The 21,195-nt window shown below is 43.0% G+C and overlaps 1 protein-coding gene across 1 annotated transcript in view; it reads left to right on the top strand.

Moving 5' to 3' along the window:
* The window catches only part of ALK (ALK receptor tyrosine kinase), a 320,140-nt gene that overhangs the window by 61,305 nt on the left and 237,640 nt on the right, over positions 1-21,195 (top strand). The window lies entirely within an intron of this gene.

Genomic DNA, 21,195 nt, shown 5'->3' on the forward strand with positions numbered 1-21,195 from the left:
ATAGCTTCCTGAAATCTGAAAGCTCTCAGACAAAGAACCAGCTTCATTTTGTATTACTGTAGTGCAAGATTTGAAACAGATATCTCTGAAAAATGCCAGAAGTCAATGCTTTCATTGCATACCAAGAAGAATTGATTTTTACCTCCTATCAGCTTAATCTGCAACGTGTGTATGTATATTACACACATATATGTATGTTTATGGGTTTTTTTTCCAATTTTTCAAGACTTGAGAAGGTAACTTGGTGGGAATACATAGGAACATGACTGAGGGAAGTAGCCTGACTGGGTTAATACTGGGGGGGGGGGGGGGGAAATCTTTGCTATTAAGCAGAAGAGAAGTTAAACTACCCAAATTCCTGAGTCTTCTGTCCTGAATAGCTATCGAATCTGAGGCTTAGGAAACTGCTGGTCAGGCTCTGGAGCAGACTGGAACAGCTGGGCTCAGAATAAGACCTAATTTTTTTTTAAAATGGGGCTCACTATAGCTTCAAAAAAAAGGAAGATACAGTTCCTCAAGCTGATTTGTGCCCATGTCATTACATGCAAATGATGGGAAAGCTGTAAGACCACAGAGAACCAAACTGTTGTCTATCGCCTGTTTTAGATCGTGTACATGCTACCTTTCTCTTTTCAAACCAAGATTTCTGGTTAAAATCAGCATGATTTCTAGGTCAGTCCATTTGTTGCATGGTGCTCTTTCTACCACTTGAAGTGTTCTTTCTACCACTTGAAGTCATCACAGTCCTGCTTCCAGCAAATTGTTGGAAAGCCCTGATTTTGGCATCTACACTTGCTGAGCCTCCCTAATTCTCTTGCTAGTGGGGAGCCTTTGAAAGGGGGAGGACACTGCCTCACACGCACACACTCATGAAATTAGGCTCTGGTTTTAATATCTCTTTATTTCTGGTGTGTATGTAGAATGACACAGTGAAGCAACACTGATGGATATTCCCATGTCTGTCAGCCCTCCTGTTCTGCAAGAGTTCTTTCTTCTTCCATTAGTTATTAGCACATTTTGTCAGAGGGCTTTGAGGGAGAGCTGCCTCCAGGACGCTCCTTGGCTGCCTACAAGCACCATTAGCTCTATTCTAAGGGTGCCAATTTCTTTGGTTGCTGTGGCAATAGCCTTGAGTAGTCTCTTGGGGCATTGGGGATCATTGGGCCTGTTTGCTGGCATCTGCTGCAGCCAAAACCAGACCTGTAAGACAGGAAGATAGATGCTGAAGGAGTCAGAGGGAAGTTGGCAGGCTGTGTAGAAAAAAAACCCAAACCAGGTCTTGTTCCTATGATGGGAGTCCAGCAGAGATTTGAGCAGCTGTCAGAGGGGTGGCTGCAAGACTGTGTCTAGTGTTAGGAATGTTCCTTCAGGCAGGTCTGTGTGATGTTTTGCAGGCAGATGGGGGTGCATGTGCTAGTGTTCTTAGCCTGCTGGTGGTTCTGTGACCACAAGAAAACTGTAGAGCCAGTGTGCCCTGCTGAAAGGGGGAACATGTTCACCTCATTTGGCACTGGTAGCTACAGCTCGGTGTTACTACTTTCTCACCTTAGTTAGGGTGTGCAAGGCAAGGGGGGCTTGCAGAGCAAGTTCACACCTGCCAGCAAAACACCCAAAGACCAGATCCTGAGATGCATCTTGGCAGCTTGAGAGAGACAGAGGGGCCTCCCAGGCTCCTAGTCATTTTCCACTGCCTAAGTGGCTCAAAGAGGTGAGAAAACATGCGACGATCCATTTCTTCTAATTAATCACTGCACTGTGGGGAATTAGGAGACTGAATTAGTTCCCCAATATCCCTGAGAAAAGGGAACAATCCATATACCTTTGATTTTTACATTAGTCTTCATTCTTTTCCTGTCCTGTGCACTTGAAGTGGAACATTCTGGAGCAGCATTTCAGTTTTATTGCTTTTCCTTCTTTATGACATTTGTGCAAGCTAAACCAAGTTTAGGAAGGTAAACAATTCCTTCATGCAATTGTTTTGCTGTCTGGTTCTCGAGTGCTAACATATCCCTGGAGTGTTTGTGTTTTGTGTTCCTTAAAGGAATACTTACCACTTGGCTCCCAGTCCAAACAAGTGGGATCCTAAGAAACCTGAGGATTTCTGGAAGAGTTTAGCTGCATAAGTATCATTTCAAGACTGGAACAAATGTTCACGTGCTGCCCTTATGCCATCTTTGTATGAGGAATTCTGTGTAATGGGTAGTGGAAATTTGGTGAGGAGCTGCCTGTGACCCTTTCTGTGTGAGTGCCACCCAAATAATGTCAATGGGGAGGGGCATGTGCCATGGATGTGAAGCATAGAATCATAGAAGAGTTAAGGTTGGAAAGGACCTTAAGATCATCCAGTTCCAACCCCCCTGCCATGGGCAGGGACACCTCACACTAAACCATGTCACCCAAGGCTCTAACTCCATGGTAGTCATGTGCTGAAACAAAACTACTGTTCTGCACAAGTTCCTGGACTGCTCCAAGTGAATCTCTGTGGGATGTACAAAGCTGACTCTGTTTAGATTCCTCTGAAAATCCACACCCCATCTGAAAGAGAAAGCATGGCTCATGTACAAGTCCAGGTCTGTGCAAGATTCCTTGCTAATCTGGAGCCTCAGTGCATTGGATCCAATGCAATGTCTGTATTTTCATGTGCAGCAAGTGGTGATCTAGAGAAGGGGGAGGAAGCAACAGCAAGAAAATGCTGCAGTGCAAATAATGCTATGAGTTATTTAGAGGCAGTATCAGCAACCTGTAGGTTGCTATATCTGCTTCAGTTCATCTTTACTGAATAGCCTTTTCGCTTGTGTCTGTTACTAGAATTATAAATGATAATGATAATAAATAAATGAAGATAATAAATACCTGATTGTTCTCTGTATGCTCAGATGTTTTCAAATTGTTGGCTATATCCTAAGTTTCTAAATTGAGACATTTTGAACATATGCGTATTAAGAAAAATTTAAAGGCTTGGCATATCCTCTTTAGTTTTTGCAAGCTTAAATGATGGTACAAAACATATGGCAAAAGAGAAACAAGGCTTCAGTGGTTGCATGATTTGTAGAAGGTCACCGCAGACAGAAGCAGAAGTGAAAGACAGAACTAGGAACACAATAAGGCCAGGAGTCACGTCCGTAAGCCCCTAACAAGGTTTGTCTAGGGAGGGATGAGTTTATCTTGCCTATGTTCTAGGTACACTTTGAAAGATACAATAAGTTTCTGTCACATGTGTTGTGGTTTGGTTTAGGTTTTCTTTAAATGTGGTTGTTAATTATTTCAGTGTGTCTCTGTTTGGTAAACTTTTATTCACACCCTTAGGCGTAACGGATATGTTATGTACAGAGATGAGCAAATGACTGTAGCAGTGGCTTCTTAGTTGCAAGGCAGTAAAACATTATGATAGTCATTTGTAGTGTTATACAAATATGTAAGTCTGTTCATCAAGTTGTCCAATGCTAATGCATTTATAGAACTACAAATTCCATTACTTCATGCAACTGAAAGGACAGAGGGCTTTGGCAGATAAGGGAGAAATCCCGGAGTTCTCTTATTAAGAACCGGATGTCAGTTCAGAAAGGCATGGTGTATCTTGTTTTAAATATTCAACCAACCAAAGCTGAACAAAGGGAAAAATAACAAACTCAAGAATGCTTAAGTTCTGCTTCAGGGCATAGGCAGGTTGCATAGAAAGGTAGAGGAATAATTGTCTGCTAAGCAGACCTGATCTCTGAACCAGACATAGCTTCAAAGAATGATGATATGAAACTCAGACTATTCTTACTCTACTTGCTGAAGAATAAGAAGCCTTATATGCTGCAGTAGGTTGTTCTAGAGATAATTTTATTGAAGATTAGCTTTCAAAATATTACCATAAGTTATTTTTTAAGACATTCAAGTGGGGCCTGGCAATTTCTATAGTAGTATTCGAGTTAAAATGATACTAAATCCAGATGACATAGATCTCAGTGTTCTAGTACCAGATACATGCCTTGCGTTCAGTGTTCAGAGAAAAGGCTTGCCTAGAAGCCTTCTGCTCCAATGGCTGGCCATGACTGAGGATGACTCCTAACAATATTGAATGTGGAGGAGGCAGCTCTTTTGCCTACCTGGAAGACCTAAAGCAGAGTAAAACTGAGTCTGAAGCCTGCTGGATCTGAGCAGGACCGAGGAGCAAGCAACAGGGAGTCAGGAGGGCTGGAGCAGAGGTAAGGAGCTAATGCCTCCCAACATGGTTGCAAGTGTGTGGTACTCTCTGTGCCAGCTAAAGGTCTGAGCTCCCCAGCCTGACTCTTCCCAAGCTCTGCTGGACACAGAGTGGGACTGGAGAACATGCATGCAAGTATAATACTTTGCAGGTCCTCCAGAAGACTCATGAGCCAGGGATAAGGTAAACTGGGGAGAAAGGAGAAAGGAAATCAAGTTATAAGGGTAGCTTAGAATTGAGAGGGATTCCTATAAGCAAAAAATTGGAATCAAGTACTTTTTTGTCCTGTTTCCCAACTACAACACAATGACAACCTGGGAAGCCAAAGTTGTCAAAGCTGCTCTGAAAATGCCTCCGGGTGCCCACTGCTTAACCAGGTACTTAATGACACCCAGGGACACTTTGGCACCTCTGCCCTGCTGCAGATGACATGCAGTCACTTTAGAAAATGCCCTTCATTGTGAATGAAGATAAAGACTGGGAGAGTGCGTTAAATGTGTGTATTTATTTTCCTGGTTGGTAAAGAGAAGCCTTGAAAGACACTCAAGAGTGAAGTAGAATAATCAAGCAACTCATTGATCTAAAGTTAATCTGCTGCAACTGCCTCAGCAAGTGCTAAAAATGGTCTCCTTCCCTCTGTTCCATAACTGAGGAAACGGCTTCTGCCAATATCCCTCTAACACCAGCAGCCCTTGGCGCTTCGCTGGGTGTTTGGGCAGATCAGATGAAACTCATTTGTTGTTATTGTTTAAGATTAAGCTGTACTTATAGAATTACTGGGCATTATTAGGCCGGTTTCCTAGAACGCAAATAGAATGAAAAAACAGAAATAAAAACAGAGAAAATTCTGTTTATTTTTCATGCTGAAGCTCAGTGCTGAAGTTTGAGCCTCGGCTGTTCTCAGCAGTGAATTATACAGGGTTGTATTCTGCAAAGAAGCACCAAGAAGCTTTCTTAAAAACATTCTAATTGTTATACAAAGGTTCTATATATTATACAAAGCATTCAAAATGTTGCCCAAATGCTTGGAAGATGTGTTTCAGGTGCAAAATAAGAGCACATCTTAGCTTTTAACTTTGGGCTCTGATACGGAAACGTGACCAGGTCTCTTAAACTGAATATCTGCTGCTCCATCTGCAAAATGAAGGTATCAGGTGCCTCAGACTACCCAGGGAAGCCAGAAGAGGTACCTGTAGGGGAAATACTTTGGTGCAAACCTGCTGGGATTCATGCAAGTTGAATTTTGCTTTTGTGCTATCACTGATGGAAAGCATTCAAAATAGGTTTTCTACCAAGCCATCAGAAATCATAATTGTCTTAAATGAAAACTCACTGGTCCTCTAAGTCACCTTGAAAATGCACTGTGGCCCACAACAATTAGTTAGCTCAGAGTGATTCAAGTTGGAAGGGAACATGGGAGGTCTCTTAGTCCAGCTCAAAGCAGGGCCAGCAGTGACTTCAGACCAGGTTGCTCAGGGCTTTGTCCAGTCAGGGCTTGAAAACCTGAGCATCTTCTCTTAGCCCCCATCCCACCTCTGTGTCATTCTCACAGGGATTTTCCCTCTTGCCCTGTTAGGTCCAATCAGAACCTCACCAGCTCCACTTTATGCCTATGTCTGTTGTTCACCCACCACACAGAATCCCAGAATCCCAGACTGGTTTGGGTTGGAAGGGACCTTAAAGCTCATCCAGTTCCAACCCCCTGCCCTGGGCAGGGACACCTTACACTAGACCAGGTTGCTCCAAGCCCTGTCCAACCTGGCCTTGAACACTGCCAGGGATGGGGCAGCCACAGCTTCTCTGGGCACCCTGTGCCAGCGCCTCAGCACCCTCACAGGGAAGAATTTCTTCCTAGTGTCTAATGTAAATCTCCCCTTCTGTCAGGTTAAAGCCATTCCCCCTTGTCCTGTCACTACAGGCCCTTGTAGAAAGTCCCTCCCCAGATTTCTGGTAACCCCCTTTAGGCACTGGAAGCTGCTCTCAGGTCTCCCCTTAAGGAGCCTTCTGTTCTCCAGTCTGAACCAGCCCAGCTCTCTCAGCCTGGCTCCAGAGCAGAGCTGCTCCAGCCCTCGGAGCTTCTCCGTGGCCTCCCCTGGACTCACTCACACAGCTCCAAATCCCTTTTGTGTTGTTGCCCCCAGAGCTGGACACAGAACTGTGACAGAGCATCACCAGAGCAGAGGGCGAGAAAGCCTCCCTCAGATCGCCAGTCAGTCGTTTTGATACAGCCCAATACACTGCCAGGTCATAGGGAGCTTTCTTGTCTATCCCAGGTCCTTCTCCTCAGGGCTGGACACCTCTGCAATAAGCTGCACCTCAGCCACATTCCCCTGTGTACGGGGGTTTCCCCCAAGCCATCCCTTCCCTGCGCTGAGGAAGCCCCAGTAAGCTTCTCCTTACAAGGTGAGTGTTCCTGCCCTGACAAGCTTGGTGGCCTCTCCTGAGCTCTCTCCAATTAACTGCCATTTTTCTTTTATACACCATTACACTGGGTGTCCCAGGCTGGATCCAGTGGTCTAACAACTGCTGAGTAAAGGGAGCTGATCACTTCCCTCAATCTGTGGTCTGTGATCTTCCCCATACTGCCATCTCTGTAGCCCTGCTGGCCCATGCACAGCCTGCTGTGCCTCAGGGCCCTTTCAGCAGAGCTGTTCTGGAGCCAGGCAGTGCCCAGCCTCTATCCCACAGGAAATTCCTCCTCTCCAGGTGCAGGGCTTTGCATTTGTCCCTCTTGGATTGCATGAGGTTCCCGTTGGCCGATTTCCCTGGCCTGTAATTGTCCCTCTGGATGGCAGCCCTGCCCTCTGGCATACCAGCTGCACCCCTTGGTCTGTGGTCACCCATGTTTTCCTTGTTTAAGGAGGTTTCCTGGTTTGCAAACTTCTCCTGTCTTTGTTTCCAGCAGTGAGTAAACTTACCCCTCAAGCTCCGTTAGATCACATATACCTGCCAGATCACAGCTTTCTGCAGTTAGAGCCAGAACAATAAACAACTATTACATTCCTCCCCACCATCATTTCAGGATGAAATCAGGTTCCAAAGAACATTTGTTTCTAAAAAAAGAGCCAAGCCTGGAAAAATCAATACACTGACAGAGGAAACTTTGTTTCTCTGATTCTGCCACAGGATGCAGGCATTAGGTTGTAGCCCAGTTTTTTACCAGCTCTCTATTGCCTGGAGCTCAGCCTCCAGTAAGATACTGGTAGACGCAATGCTTAAGCCACACAGAGGATGTTTTGCACGTCTTCAGTAAAGTATATCCCTGATGTTTAGCTGGCACATGGAAGCTTTGTGTATTAGCAAAATCTTTGACTTTTGACCCCATACCAGCTGTGGATTGTGCTGGATTTTGCTTCTTCAAACCAGCTTGCAGGCAGGTATTGTAGGATGTTTTGCTCTTACTGCAGGACTGGGGCACGCTAAACTCAGGAATGCCACAGCACCATGATGAACTCCTCAAAGGATTGTAATTCACTACCAATCTTAAAATGCTATTCTACTCCAGAGAATGACTAGTCAAAAAGGTCCTTATTTAATCAATAGAGTAACTCCCCGTGTACTTTCAGGCGCACATAAAATCTGTTAGTGACAACATGATGGCTTTTATTGCTTTTTACTTCCGTTAGCATTGCAGAACCAATTCAGCTTTGAGCAAGCTGGAATCTCCACCTTCCTATATTACATCCACCAAAAATTATAGGCGGCACAGCACGGAGGCTCTCAGGCACCCTGGTGCTATCAATAATGGTGCTGTTAACCCGGGTTCTAGTGAGTAACCTACCCTGACCACTGAAAGCACTGGGACTGCATGGGTTTACAGAGACCATTATTTCAGTTTACAAGGATTTTACAACTACGTGCACTGCAAAAGGCAGAAGAAACCCAGCTTAATTTTGACCCTACGTTGCATTTGCAGGTTAGGAAATGAGTGCATTTTTCATGTGCTGCTGAGTACTGCTGCTGCATTACTAGAAAGTCCCATTATAATACCTTTGCACAGCTGATTTCTGTGTAGCAGCTATGTAAAAAATTGGGAAGTGTCATGCAATTTGGTTAAGGAAGTGATCACTGGGATACTGACCGCCAACACCTGCAAAACTGGATGGAAGAAGAGAACCTGTGTGCCTGCAGCATTCTGCTCTCTTTCTGTAGCTGGTAAAGGTACATCTTGAATCTACATTACTGGAAAAGCAGCATTACCTGGAAGAGAGAGGAGCTCAAGGAAAAAAGAAAAAGGAAAAAAAAAAAAATCCAAACAGATTATCTTAAAAAGTTAGATGAAATTCTGAGCAATCTTGCTTATTTCATCCCATACCAATTCTGATTGTCCAGTGTCACAAAAAACAGACCTCAAAGTAGCAGTTTGGATTTTGATTACAGCACTGTGATTGACTGTCAACGGTGATAGCTCTCTGATAAATCCTTTTCAGACTACACTAGAAGTGACATCATACTCTGCAGTTACCTGACATGAGATGATACAGATCCCTCCTAGCCAGGGTTCCAGTATGGAGCTTGATTTAACACACCTCAAAATTGAGGAGAGTTTGACTGAAGTGGTTCGACTTAAGTTTCACTTTTAGTGGATGTACTGTAGGAATCTTGCAGCTGTAGTTGATCATCATGGAAATGGCAGGTTAGATGCTGCTGGAGATGCTCAACTGAGAAGTGCCTTGAGAAGCAAGACAGACTGCATTTCAGAATAGGAAATGGAGAGGAAGCAGGGAAAGTTCTTGATGCTCCTGTGGTCAGAAAGCAGAACTACCAGCAGATTAAAACTTAGAGCCAGAGCCCGGGAGGTGAAGATGCAGCTCAGGCAGTCTGTACAAGGAGATAATGATGTTAATTCCTGGGAGTTGTGAGCTGGATTCTGATCAACCTAGTGTAAGCAGGTGTAGTCCAGAGATAGCAAGGAGCAGGAAAACAGGTTAATTACTACTTTTAGCAATGCAGTAAGGGCAGACTAGACAAGGTAGTGCTATTTCCCTGATAAATGTTAGATTGTGGATGCTCAGGGAGCACAAACATCTGAGACGGTGCCTGCTAATCGAAACCCCTGCATGAGCTGGACAGAGGCAGGTTTCATTCACAGAAGAATATACTCAGTCCCACACTGTGAGGATCAGTCTGTCCCTACACCTTGCCATCCCTTCAGTGTCCTTCCATTGCTCCAGACCACGCTTTGCCCTGGTGAGAGGCACCTGGCTGCAAAATGCTGGGGAGAAAACTTCCCCTCAGAGCCAGTGCTGCCTCTGGTCCCAGCTCAAGAGCTCCTGGTTCCTTGCTCGTGGGGTACAATCATCTCCACAGCAGGCAGGGGAAAGATGCTGTAAGACAGCAGTGTGGTGTGCAGCAAGTATTTTAATACAAGGTAACTCTCTACAACAGTTTTGAATAACAAGTTACTTTTTACAAGGGTATGTAATGACAGACAAGGGGGAATGGTTTTAAACGGAAAAGAGGGGACTTTTAGATTAGACATTAGGAAGAAATTCTTTACTGTAAGGGTGGTGGGACACTGGCACAGTCCAGAAACACTGCCCAGACAGAGACACTGACACTGTCCAGAGAAGCTGTTGGCTGCCCTATCCCTAGCAGTGTTCAAGGCCGCATTGGATGGGGCTTGGAGCAACCTGGTCTGGTGGAAGGTGTCCCTGCCCATGGCAGGGGCTCGGAACTGGATGGCTTTTAAGGTGCCTTTGAACTCAAAGCACTCTGTGATTCTCTGATTCTGTGAATACAAATACTTACTCTTCATGTAGTTTTGTAGAGTTTCCAAGACTGTCTCAACCTGTACTCCTGGGTAAGGTGTAGTCAGTTCATTAATGAATTCTGGAGGGCTGACTGCTAAGGCTGCCATTTATTTCTACTTGTTAAGACATACGACAAGATCCTTTAAAATGCCCCAAATCCTCACCTGGTAGTTTCCATGACTGTCATTGCCAGTGGGATCTTAGGCAGGCCTTGGAAGGGGTTTGTAAAACTATTTCAAAAGCCTTCTCCCAGTTGGAAACCAAAATTGGTGAAAAGGATGAATGCTTTTGCCTCCCTGATTGAATGCAAACTTAGGGAATAGCTCTCTGCAGCTCCACACATGCAACTTCAGCTTACTGCCTTCAGTGATGGATCAGCTGTGTGCACCGTAAGCCAGTTAAAGCTGCGGGTAGGACTAACTGGGGTGGGCAGCTTGTAAACAGAAAGACCAATTTTCTTACAAAGGAAAGGAAAATGCGTGTGTTTCATTCTGAAGCTGCCTGCCAGCGTGATCAAGGAAGGGTATGGATGTATGGAGCAGTGGCATCATTCTGGTGGGGATTGTTGTAATTCCCGCAGTGGCTTGCACTGTGTCTGACATGCAGCTCCCTCTCCGTCAATAAGAATAAATACTCGTCTGAAGTTTGTAGCCAGCAGAGAATTTCTTTCACTTGAATGTTTTATGAGTTTCACATAGCTGTGCTCAGCCTGCTGTGCTCTTTACTCATTTTATCAAAGGACCTTGTTGACTCTCCATGAGCTTATTCCAGACTGGAACCAAGCTGGTTCCAGGTCTCTGTCAGGGCATTCTAAGAGAGCTGCTCCGGCAGCTGCATAGCAAAGTCGTATCTTGTCAGATGCATAAGAATTAGAATTACTGAAGTTGTTTTCTAATGCCAGATTTTCCATCAGGAAGTATCATTTTGATAACTAGCCTTCATATGGGAATCAGTCAAGTTACCCAAAATGCCAGGGTCGTCTTCAGGCTGGGAGAAAATCAAAATGCAATGTTTTGACCTTACCACATGAAGCATTTGGATGATTTACTTCATTTGCAACTATACTATACTGTAAAATCGATATGAAACACTTAAATCTTAATTCCTTTACACAAAGAAACATTTGCTCCCAAGCTGTTTTCCTATATAAGATTGTATTTCTAGGAAACCTCAGTTTTATTCTTGTTCTTTCCAACATGTGGAATGGAAAAAAAGAGAAATCCTGGGTTTTTCTGTAAAGCAGGAATTCAGATCGCTGCTCGGATCCAACACCTATTCAGTACCACGGGCATTTGAAAGACCAACTGGTGCATAGCTGGAGCACCACACAAAGCAAACAAACAAAAACACCCCAAGGGCTGAAATCTGTTCCCAGTAAATATTTGAGTAATTTCAAAGTATTCATCAACTGCGGGGCTGTCCATGAACAATCTGCAAACAGGCAACGAGTGCCAAATCTCACAAACACACTGTTCATTGCAGATAGTTTGCCTCGTCACTCTGACTGAGCTGTGTGTTACTACGCAGCCAACTGTTCTTCTTAAACAAGCTTGTTACCCTTTGCTGTAGTGAAAACTGTGTGTGAGGAGCAAGAGTACAGAGTTTAAGGGAACAGATACTTTGAAAACCTTAAGCTTCCTTAGATGTTTCTTCATAAACATATTTATTGCTTTTTGGCCAAGGATTCTGAAGCCCCGTGAGCAGTATTAGTTGCATTTTAATAGCTGATAAAAGCAAGGCAAAAGGAGAAAGTACACAGTTCATTTTAGATCTCACTGCAGAAAAGAAGAGCTGGGAATGCAATTAGTGCTCTCGAGTTCCAGTTCACAAAACAGTATCTATGGGATGGTAAGTTGGCTTTTATTTATAATGGCTCTTAGCGTGGTGCTCATCACAGAAGGCACTCTGTAACTCAGAAAACTTCAACTTAACGGGTTTCCATAGCAGACTTACAATAAACTAAATCTGTTGTACCGACTCTTCCTCTTCTAGATGCAGAAAATGAGGCATACGTTGCAAATTGGTCTGTGGCATTTGGGGCTGGCAGTGCTGTCTCAGCCTTTTCTGGCCTCCTCTCACTTAATCTGTCACTCTTATCATCATCTCTAAATTCACCTGCAGAGCAGCTGCCCAGAGTGTTTTGATTGCAAGTTGTGCACGCAGATAAAACATTGCACGCCTGGAGACTAAAGGTCCCCAACCCAGAAACAGCTCACTGTAGGCAGCTTGTGATGATTCCTCTTTGATGATTGCTTAAGGACCGCTGCTGGAAGCCCCTTATCCCAGCAGACTTTCTTGGGGAAAAGCCACGGGAGGAAGTCTTCTTGAAGAGGTGTCATCTGCCATGACAAGTTGCCTGCCCTGATGAGTCTGGTGCTGAGACTGTGTTATGATGACTGATGAGGCCATCCGGAGCAGTTAACTCAGCCATTTGTAATCATTTCTCTTACAGGCCTTTTGGTAATCACTTTGGGAAATTCTTTTTGAACAGTGCATGTTCTGGGTGGGAGAGAAGTGATTTCTCTTTTGTGGGGAAGAATTCAGATAGACATAAACTCGGGGAAACAATGGAAACCAAAAATCAGTATAAAATACCTTGCTGTCCTTCTAGATATTCCTGCAAGGCTCTTCTGGTTTATTTGTGCACATTAAAGCCCCATCCACACACTGGCTCTGTTCCAGATGTGCAGAATTTCACTTCTGCAAGATAGAGTGAAGTTTGGGTTCAAACTTAAACAGGGGAGATTTAGGTTAGATGTAAGGAAGACATTCTTCCCTGTGAGGGTGCTGAGGCCCTGGCACAGGGTGCCCAGAGAAGCTGTGGCTGCCCCATCCCTGGCAGTGTTCAAGGCCAGGTTGGACGGGGCTTGGAGCAGCCTGGTCTAGTGTGAGGTATCCCTGCCCATGGCAGGGGGTTGGAACTGGATGAGCATTTGCAGAACCTCCTTGAGAAGTGCTTCCACATCTAAATACCCCACAGTTGCAGTCAGAGATGCTGTCCTTTACCTTAAGCAAAATTAAACGTTGCAGTGAAATCAGACAATATAAGCACATTGGCATCTTTCCCAGTAAAGGGAATATGAAGTAGTTTTTATTGTTACTGCCAAGACAGCTGTGGTTTAGATTGAAATAGTCATCGCACCCTTTTGCTATTTCTAGAAATAATGCAGCTTGCCTACCAATAACAAATATCTAGTATTCTCTCTGGTACCAAAACACCCTGCGCATTTGTTGCTATTCCGCACCACTGTATCTTAACAGAAGTGCCTAATGCAGCAAATAAATGGGCTTAGCCATACAAGTGGCAGGAAATTCATAACTGTCACAGCTTCACAGTTTGTGTCTGTTGTACATAGGTAGGGCTTTGTATAATTCCTCAGAGCGTTCACTTTCTGTTTTGATAACAACAGGCTTATTTTAAGATTCTTCTTCTAAATCTTCGGGTTGCAAGGTTTCAGAATGTAACCCTGTATTGAAGCTGGACAAAGCCTCTGGAGCTGCACTGACCTTTCTAAAGGTGTTCTCCCTGTCTGTGTGGATCAGACAAGGCACACTTCCTATGGGAGGCTTCAGGATTTCTGCCTCTTTTGTACGGGAAATCTCCAGTTTTTACCTAAAGTTCCTGTATTTTATTTCCCTTGCTTGTGGCCTGTTTTAAATGTGAAGGGCTGGGGATGTCTCATTTAAAAGTAAGCCCGTGGATTTGTATCCTTATATATGGGACTATTATTGAACCTTTTGCTGCCATCTTTCACATGCACTTGTGCAATAAGCTTGGAATTTCCCCCCTCTCTTACTGAAGCAGTAATACTGATAGTAATGAGGAAAAATAAGGCTGACTTACGCCACTGCTCTTGCTTTCTCCAAATATCCAGTATTTACTGGCCAGCATTTGCAGGTGACATTGTTGAATGGTTCTAGGTAGAGAAACAGGGCCAGCTTGTGCCTGGGGTGGGCTTATGCCCAAGCTCAGTGGTGCAGTGCAGTGGGAGAGAGGATTTTAAATGCTCAAGTCAGGTGTGACTCTAGGTGGATTTGAGTTGGAAGGGGGGCATTTAGTTGCTATATATGAAAGGAAAAAAGGTTTCATAAACTTTGTTACAAGTGTCTCCAGAGCCAGAGGTACTGACGTGGCATGAAAGTGTGGGAGGAGAAGTGAGTTACCACCGTTTTCATCCTGATCAAAGCAGTCTGTAAAAGGGATGCGGGCTGCCTGCTCTGAGGGTGAAAAGCCTCCTGCGGAGCACAGAGATTCAGATCTCCTCCAAAACCCTCAGATACTCATTCCCCAGACATTTAAATGTTCAAGGAATTTTAGCATGTACCTTTGCCCGTTGACACTTAAGAAATAACAACTAGAAGTGAGCATTGAATGCCACACCTTGAAAACGAGAGAGACAGATCAAAAGGAGATGTTGAGAAAAATACAAGCTTGCATTAAAATTTACAGGGACTGGGCCACTGAGTATCTAAATATCTGTAGCTATGTTAGTGCTGGCTGCTTTGTGGTGTTTGTTATATGCATTCTGGTTTAGTACATGGTCAGTGTACTACAAAAGAGGGGTTTAAGTGTATAAAGAGCAGGAGGTTGTTTCTGGGTTGGTTTCTTTCTTTTTTCCTTAATCCCACTACTTAAAATGATATAGGAAGTGTGCAAATCTGAAGAGGGACTCCCAGATGGGTGTACGTGTTAAATATAGACGTAACTATGCAGAAATCCAAGGTAAAGTATGGTTTGAAGTCCGTATGTGTAATGAATTATTAAAACACTTAAAAGAACGATTCTTTTTTAACTTGAAAGCCTGGCCGCTGTGCTTCTAGAGGTTATGTTAACTGAGTACAGACTAGGGGAAAGTACCTGTAGAGGAGTAATCTGACACATGCAAATAGAGAATATATAGGCCGAAGACACCAGCTAGGACAGGCGAGACTCAGACTGGAACCCACTTATGACAGATGAGAAGCAAACTGGTATAGTTTATATGCTGGCATAGCATGGGGTATATATATGTAGTATATATACTGGTATAGCAATCACGGTAGGAGCTGAGAGCAGTTCAGTTACTAACACTCAGTCCTTTGTTTTCTCTCTGTTGCCCACAGAGATGCTTCATTGTGCTGTAAAAGATTGTTAACAGCAAAGACCAGTCTACTGCTGGATTTTTTTAAAGGTCCCGTGTACACACACAGATGAGTAACAACTTTAAGCCATTCCTACTCTGGTCTGTAATTGAGATCCAGAGCTCTTTATCAGTAAGTCATGGCCATTTCGTGGTGTTTTACTAAGCAGGTCTTCAGCACCTGCAGAGCATCCGAGATGCAGTAAGTAGTATGCTCTAGATGGCAGTGTATTTTTAAACTGTAGTAGCTGAACTGGCTGGAAGATAAGCTTGGTCATTTGAAGTGGGGTTTTGTAATGCTCTTTGCATGCCACTTGCGTTCAAAGTAGAAATTCAAAAAATACATTAGGTTTTACAATACATAGATTTTATATAGATTTTATATATTTATATATAGAGTTTACATGCAAATACTAAGAAGAAGTCACAGAAAGCAGCAAAGAAAACAGTATGGGTTTCCCCTGTGTTTTTTTTTTGAATAGGAAAGTGTGGATTCCTTTTTCCCCTGTAATGATCATCAACATGTGATTCTGTGTCAATATTTCCCTGTCTCAGTGCCTTAGTGGGATTGTAATTTGGGTGTTTTGTGCTCCTCTTCTTCCATAAGCCAGGTTTTGCTGAGACCACATCTCCCAGACTTACACAGCCTCTCCTTGCATCAGTGGTAGGTAGAGGGACTGCCTAGTGGGTAGAAAAGAATGGAGCTGTGCAGTAGTTGTTTGCTGACTGAATGAGGCAGGTTTGAGGCAAGTGTTTTTTTCCAATCAAAAGCTAATACTCCATATGAAAAGGAGATGGAAAAAAAATACATTGCAAACATAAAGGGGCTAAAAGAACATTTTAAATAAGCCTTAAAGACCAAAAAGAAAAGTCGTCACGGCCAGAAGGATAGCACAGGTGTTGAGTTAAATGCAGTTTTATTAGTGACACAAGCTTCATGTACGGGAAGTGTATGCTATTCCCAAATTTACACATCAAGCATCTGCCAGTCAGGTTGTTGATCACTTCCATGCCTCATGCAGTACCTCTGACTGAACCCACCATCCACACGTCTGCTACAGCCCACTAAATGCTAATTTCTTCTCTGCAGCAACCCAGCCCAGGCGCTGACACACGTACTGTCCTTTATTTGCACTCATCAGGCTTTCAATATAACATGAAATCATTGTAACATGATGCATTATTAAATATGTTTCCCAGCTAAAAAGATAAACTTGACAAGACTGTCAGCAGACGTTTTTGTTCTGCTGAAAGGGTTTGTAAAAGGGAACCCTGGAGTACATCCACCGATTAGTGTAGCTCACCAACGAGTCAGAGCAAGAAACTGCATAGAACGAGCTTGCCCTTTGCCTCGTTCTCCAGCTTGACTATAAACAGAATGTGAATTTGGCTTCTGAATGTCATTTAGGCAGTGATTTGTATGAGCACAGCTGAGTCTATGGATTATTCACAAAGCCTTTACTTGGCCTGTTTGTTGCTATTGGTGCTTCTGGGTCACCTTGATATAGTGTAGTTCTTGCACTTTCATGGATGACTGGGTATGACTGTAGATGGGAAGAGGGAAAATTAAAGTTTCTAAGAGGCTGTGTGACTACTATTAGTGTGATCATGAGGATCAGTTATGAACTTGAGAGCTTACCCTGAGTTCTTAGGCAATCTTTTTCCCTCTGGTTGCATCCCTTTACCCCCCAAAACTGAAACCAAGAACTTCTGTGGGGCCAGGAACTCAGGATTCCTTTATCAAGGAACTCTGGGGTGTAGCCTCTGAGCTAGACAGAGGCAAGCCCGAACATCTGGCTGCTCAGAGCCAGCCAGGACTTCATAATAGCCAGCTCAGGTCCTGAGAACTCTTTTGCAAGATGGAGATGTTGGGCTTCAGGGCCCTGCAGTGTTGGATCTGCCTCTTACCAGGATGTCCTTGGCCTGCCTCTGGTTCGTAGGTTTCCATGTCTCTCAGCTGCCTGTAGGGTTTTCTGTTTGTTTTAATGAAATGAAGTTCCATTGGTCCCAAATGGAAAAGATAACTGTGTAGTATCTTTTCTGTGGAAAATTTGCTCCCTTTTTCTTAGAACTGGAATAACTTCTGAAATATCAGGCTTTCCCAGAGATTGGAAAATGCAGATCCTCATGGGAGCTGTTTCTAACCACATCACTGTAATATTTCTAGTAACTACTCCATTGATTGCTGTTACAAATCAGCATCACAAATACTTCTCATGTTGATATCTGATATTCACACAAACAAATATGAATGATTTTGAGATCTTTTCCCAGGTGTGGATGCAGTTGAAAGTACATGGTGATCCCGGTTATTAATTACACATCTGCTGCAACTCTGAAATCTAGAGGACAGGCACATGCAGATTTGTCACCTCAGATTTACCACTGAGAAGCTGGGAATAATGCAGCTCAGCAAAGTGAGAAAGCTTATCTACTGAGTAATGAAGCAATATCCAAGGGCAGTAATAAGCAATATTCAGTTACATGCAGGTGCACTTTTTGGTTAAAAAAGGCATAGGTGTTTTGATAAAAATTCAATTACATTTCTGCACTGCACAGGACTTTAGAAAAGTGCCTGCATAAATTGCTGGGGATATTTCTTTCTTCTTCCAAAAAGGGCAAGAAAAGGGAGGAAACCCTGTTTGTTTAAAACTAACCCAAGTCGAAGCCTTTCTTGTTGTTCCATTTTTATGTGAACATGGGTTATTCTAGTAAAGAGGCATTTTTCATTAAAATAATACATAAATATTTGATATGATGAATTTGTAGCCTTGAGGCTTGACTTCAGTACACATGAGCCATTTTTGGGTTTATTACCAAAACTCTTGGTGAGCTGAACGAACTTCACATCCCCTAAGGAGATTCATTTGTACACGTTTAAAACCAGAAATGTCAAATGTTCTCTTCAGGTGCATGTTTCTAGCTGGGATGGAGTACCTTAGGTCAGGATTTGGCCCTGGATATTCCTTTAGGCAGGAATATCAAAGAAACCTCTGTTGCACCTTGCTATACTTCTGGCTACTAAAAATGGAGCTGTCAGCTTCCAATTGCTAATCCATTAATTTCTGTTAAAGGTTAGGGTTACTGTTGGCAAGTGACAGAGCACCCTGGTCCAAACAACTGGAATGGGGGGGTTGCCTATTTAAAAAGGAGACAAAGCTTTCTTAGTGCTTTTTGGCTTCAGTATGAATTGGTTTGGAGAGGGCTAAAACCCATATCTTTTGTCAAATGGCCACAGTGTGGTCTCTGTTTGCATTACCCTTGCTGCACGAGAAGTGTTTATTTAGCTGATACAGTCTTCTGTTATTACCTCTCTGGATGTATAATGCCCTGGAGGGGGAAGAGGAAAGGTCTCTCCTTTTCCTACCCTATAGCTCACTCTGAAATCAAATCATTCCTCACTGTGAAGAGTAGCCTCTTGGCTATACAAAAACCTTTTACCCAGCATCTTTCTCTGAAGATAACTTAATTGGGAAAGATTCATAACTTCTGATACAATCTTCTTGTCTTCAAGTTCAGACCAATAGCCCAAACAAATCATTTGAGATGAAGTTCCAAAATTAATCCCAAAGAATATGAGCAAAAGGAGTTCTTAGGTTAAAATAATTTGAACTGAATCATTCCGTTCTTTAAAAATAGAGACGAACTTTCAATTTCTTAATGTAATCTCTTATGTATCTCTTCTTGCTGGTAGAGGAGGGGTTCCTGTGCCTGGGCTGCCCCATCATCTGCTCTGACATTCAGCTTTATTTTGTGTCTCAATTTCCTACATATACTGGGGACAGAGGGAACATTTCCACTTAGCTGAGGCTGAAGGTAGGCATGATCTCTGATGAGTGCAATGTGTAGAGGCATCCTTCTGAGTGTGAGGAGTGCCAGGAAATTTGGGGTAATTTGGTTGTGTTTCTGGTTCCCAGCTAAGGCTGGTCAGGACAGCAGCAGGGATTTAATTCAGAGTTCTGTGCCTGCAGAACTCAAGATGCACCTCAGTGGCTTTCTCCCAGATTATTTTGCCATGGGAGGAGGGATGGAGTGCAGGTCTGGTTTTCGGGGTTGTGACCCCAAAGTTTGGCTCTTCATCAGTACTGAACACGACGTCTGCATTCATTTGGGTCTGTTCAGGGTAAAGAGGCTGCAGAGTTGTTGTCTGTGGGAGATCCATTGTCTGTGTTTAGGATATTAAATCATTCCTGTTTTGGTGAGTCACTGGGTGCAAATGTTATAACAGGGATATTGATACTGGTCAGACATCTCGCATCAGGCAGATCATGCATTGCTTTTAAAACCAGCTTATTTCAGGAGCTCATTTTTTTTAATATTCTTCTTTTAATTTTTATATTAGCACTGAAGTGAATCACATTTGTAGGAAATAATCCACTTTTAGCAACTGTTGTAACTGTTGCAATGGACCCTGACGTTATTTGCCACAACCAGCCTTATGAGTGAAAGATGTGTCAACTATGTCTTGGTGTTAGGGAGAAAAAGCCAATATAGAGATTATTCCATAGTTACCTATCATTTCATCATTCACAGCTGAAGGCAGCACACTAGGTTTGGTACCTACCCTTAGAAATCACTGGTCTGATCTTCTGTGTCGCTACATTGCAGACAACAATAGGGGATATTTAGTTACTGGACCATAACTTAGCAGGTTTAATTGTGCCATTAGGGGTATAAAATTTTTCCCACTGAAGAATAGCTTGCAATACAGCGTGAAGTCCATTCTTATCTTGAAGATTATTGCTCTAAGCAATGAGCAAGAATTACATCTCTTAATAAGAATGGTTCTTTTTCTCTTAGTTTCCCTATCATTACTCAGTTACAGGAGTGTGCTAACGATAAGGTTGCACTGAGAATGAGAGAGGGCACAGCTGACACTTGGTATTTAAGCTCCTGACAAGTCCCTCTGAAAGTTTCCAGTTTTTCTTCAGTGGAAGTGAGCAGCAAGGCTAAGCAGAGCTTTAACACAATCAAAGCAGTGTTTTCCCCAGGCATCAGCCATTTACCTTGTTTACTATTATCCTCTTAACTGTATCTTATATTATCCCTTACTGTTTATCCATCCAAGAGGACAGTTCCTCAGCACTCTGAATTAATTATTACCCTAAGTTAGTTAATTCCTATTGTTACAGGAAGTTTTACCAATCTTTATTGAGAGGTATTACCGACTTGTTTTGCTGTTATTGCAGCAGAGCTTAGTGTTGCACCTAAACTAAAAGAATTCAAGCAAGCTACTCTAGTATTCTTACTTGAGAGAAATAGTATTTAATAGATCAAAAATGTGCTTTTAATTTCTTTTTCTAAATAACAAATTCTTTATATCTTCTGTGAGAATTCTAAGAACATATCAGCAACCCACAGGTTTATTTTGTTCCATCAAACCAACTTCCCAAACACAAGTCTTGCCTGCCTGTATTTCTACAGTTAAATCCTACCTTTCCCTTCAGGACCTCAAAAAATGAGATGAGAATACTTAAGATCCTTCAAGTTATCTTCAGAAAATCCAACTTAAACATTCACAGGGAAAATCTGTCTTTCAAAGCTTACAGAATTCTGCTTTGCTCATTGACCTTGCATATTGTTTCACATAGTGTTTCTCTTTGCACCTCTAATATCATTGTAGCATTGCAGAATTAGTGCAGGTCTGTATTGTTCTGGGTCTACTGTTTTGACTGTTCTAAGTCACTGTCATATTCTCACCCCCAAAAGCATTGGGTTGTTGAATAGAAGCTGAGCACATGTTTGCCTGTGTACAGGATCTCCTTATGTTAACAAAACTTAGAACCAAAACCAAACAAATTGAGGGGCTGAGAGGTCAAAGAGAACTTAGCTTGAATGTAAGATTAAACTTGGTAGTTTTTCTAGGTGATGATAATTTTGGGATGTAAAGCAATTAATCTCCTGTCTCCCTGAGCACACATGTATTAGGAAGGAAGAACCAACCAAGAAGTATTTGAATATCAGAGCACCCCTGAGGAGAAAGACTTGGGGGTGTTGGTTGATGAGAAAATGAACATGAGCCAGCTTCAGTGTGCGCTCGCAGCCCAGAAAGCCAACCGTATCCTGGGCTGCATCAAAAGGAGCGTGACCAGCAGGTCAAAGGAGGTGATCCTGCCCCTCTACTCTGCTC

This window comes from Pezoporus occidentalis, unplaced genomic scaffold (genome assembly GCF_034315485.1).
Source record: "Pezoporus occidentalis ecotype Australia unplaced genomic scaffold, CSIRO_AGI_Poc_V1 ctg93, whole genome shotgun sequence".
NCBI classification, from domain to species: domain Eukaryota; kingdom Metazoa; phylum Chordata; class Aves; order Psittaciformes; family Psittacidae; genus Pezoporus; species Pezoporus occidentalis.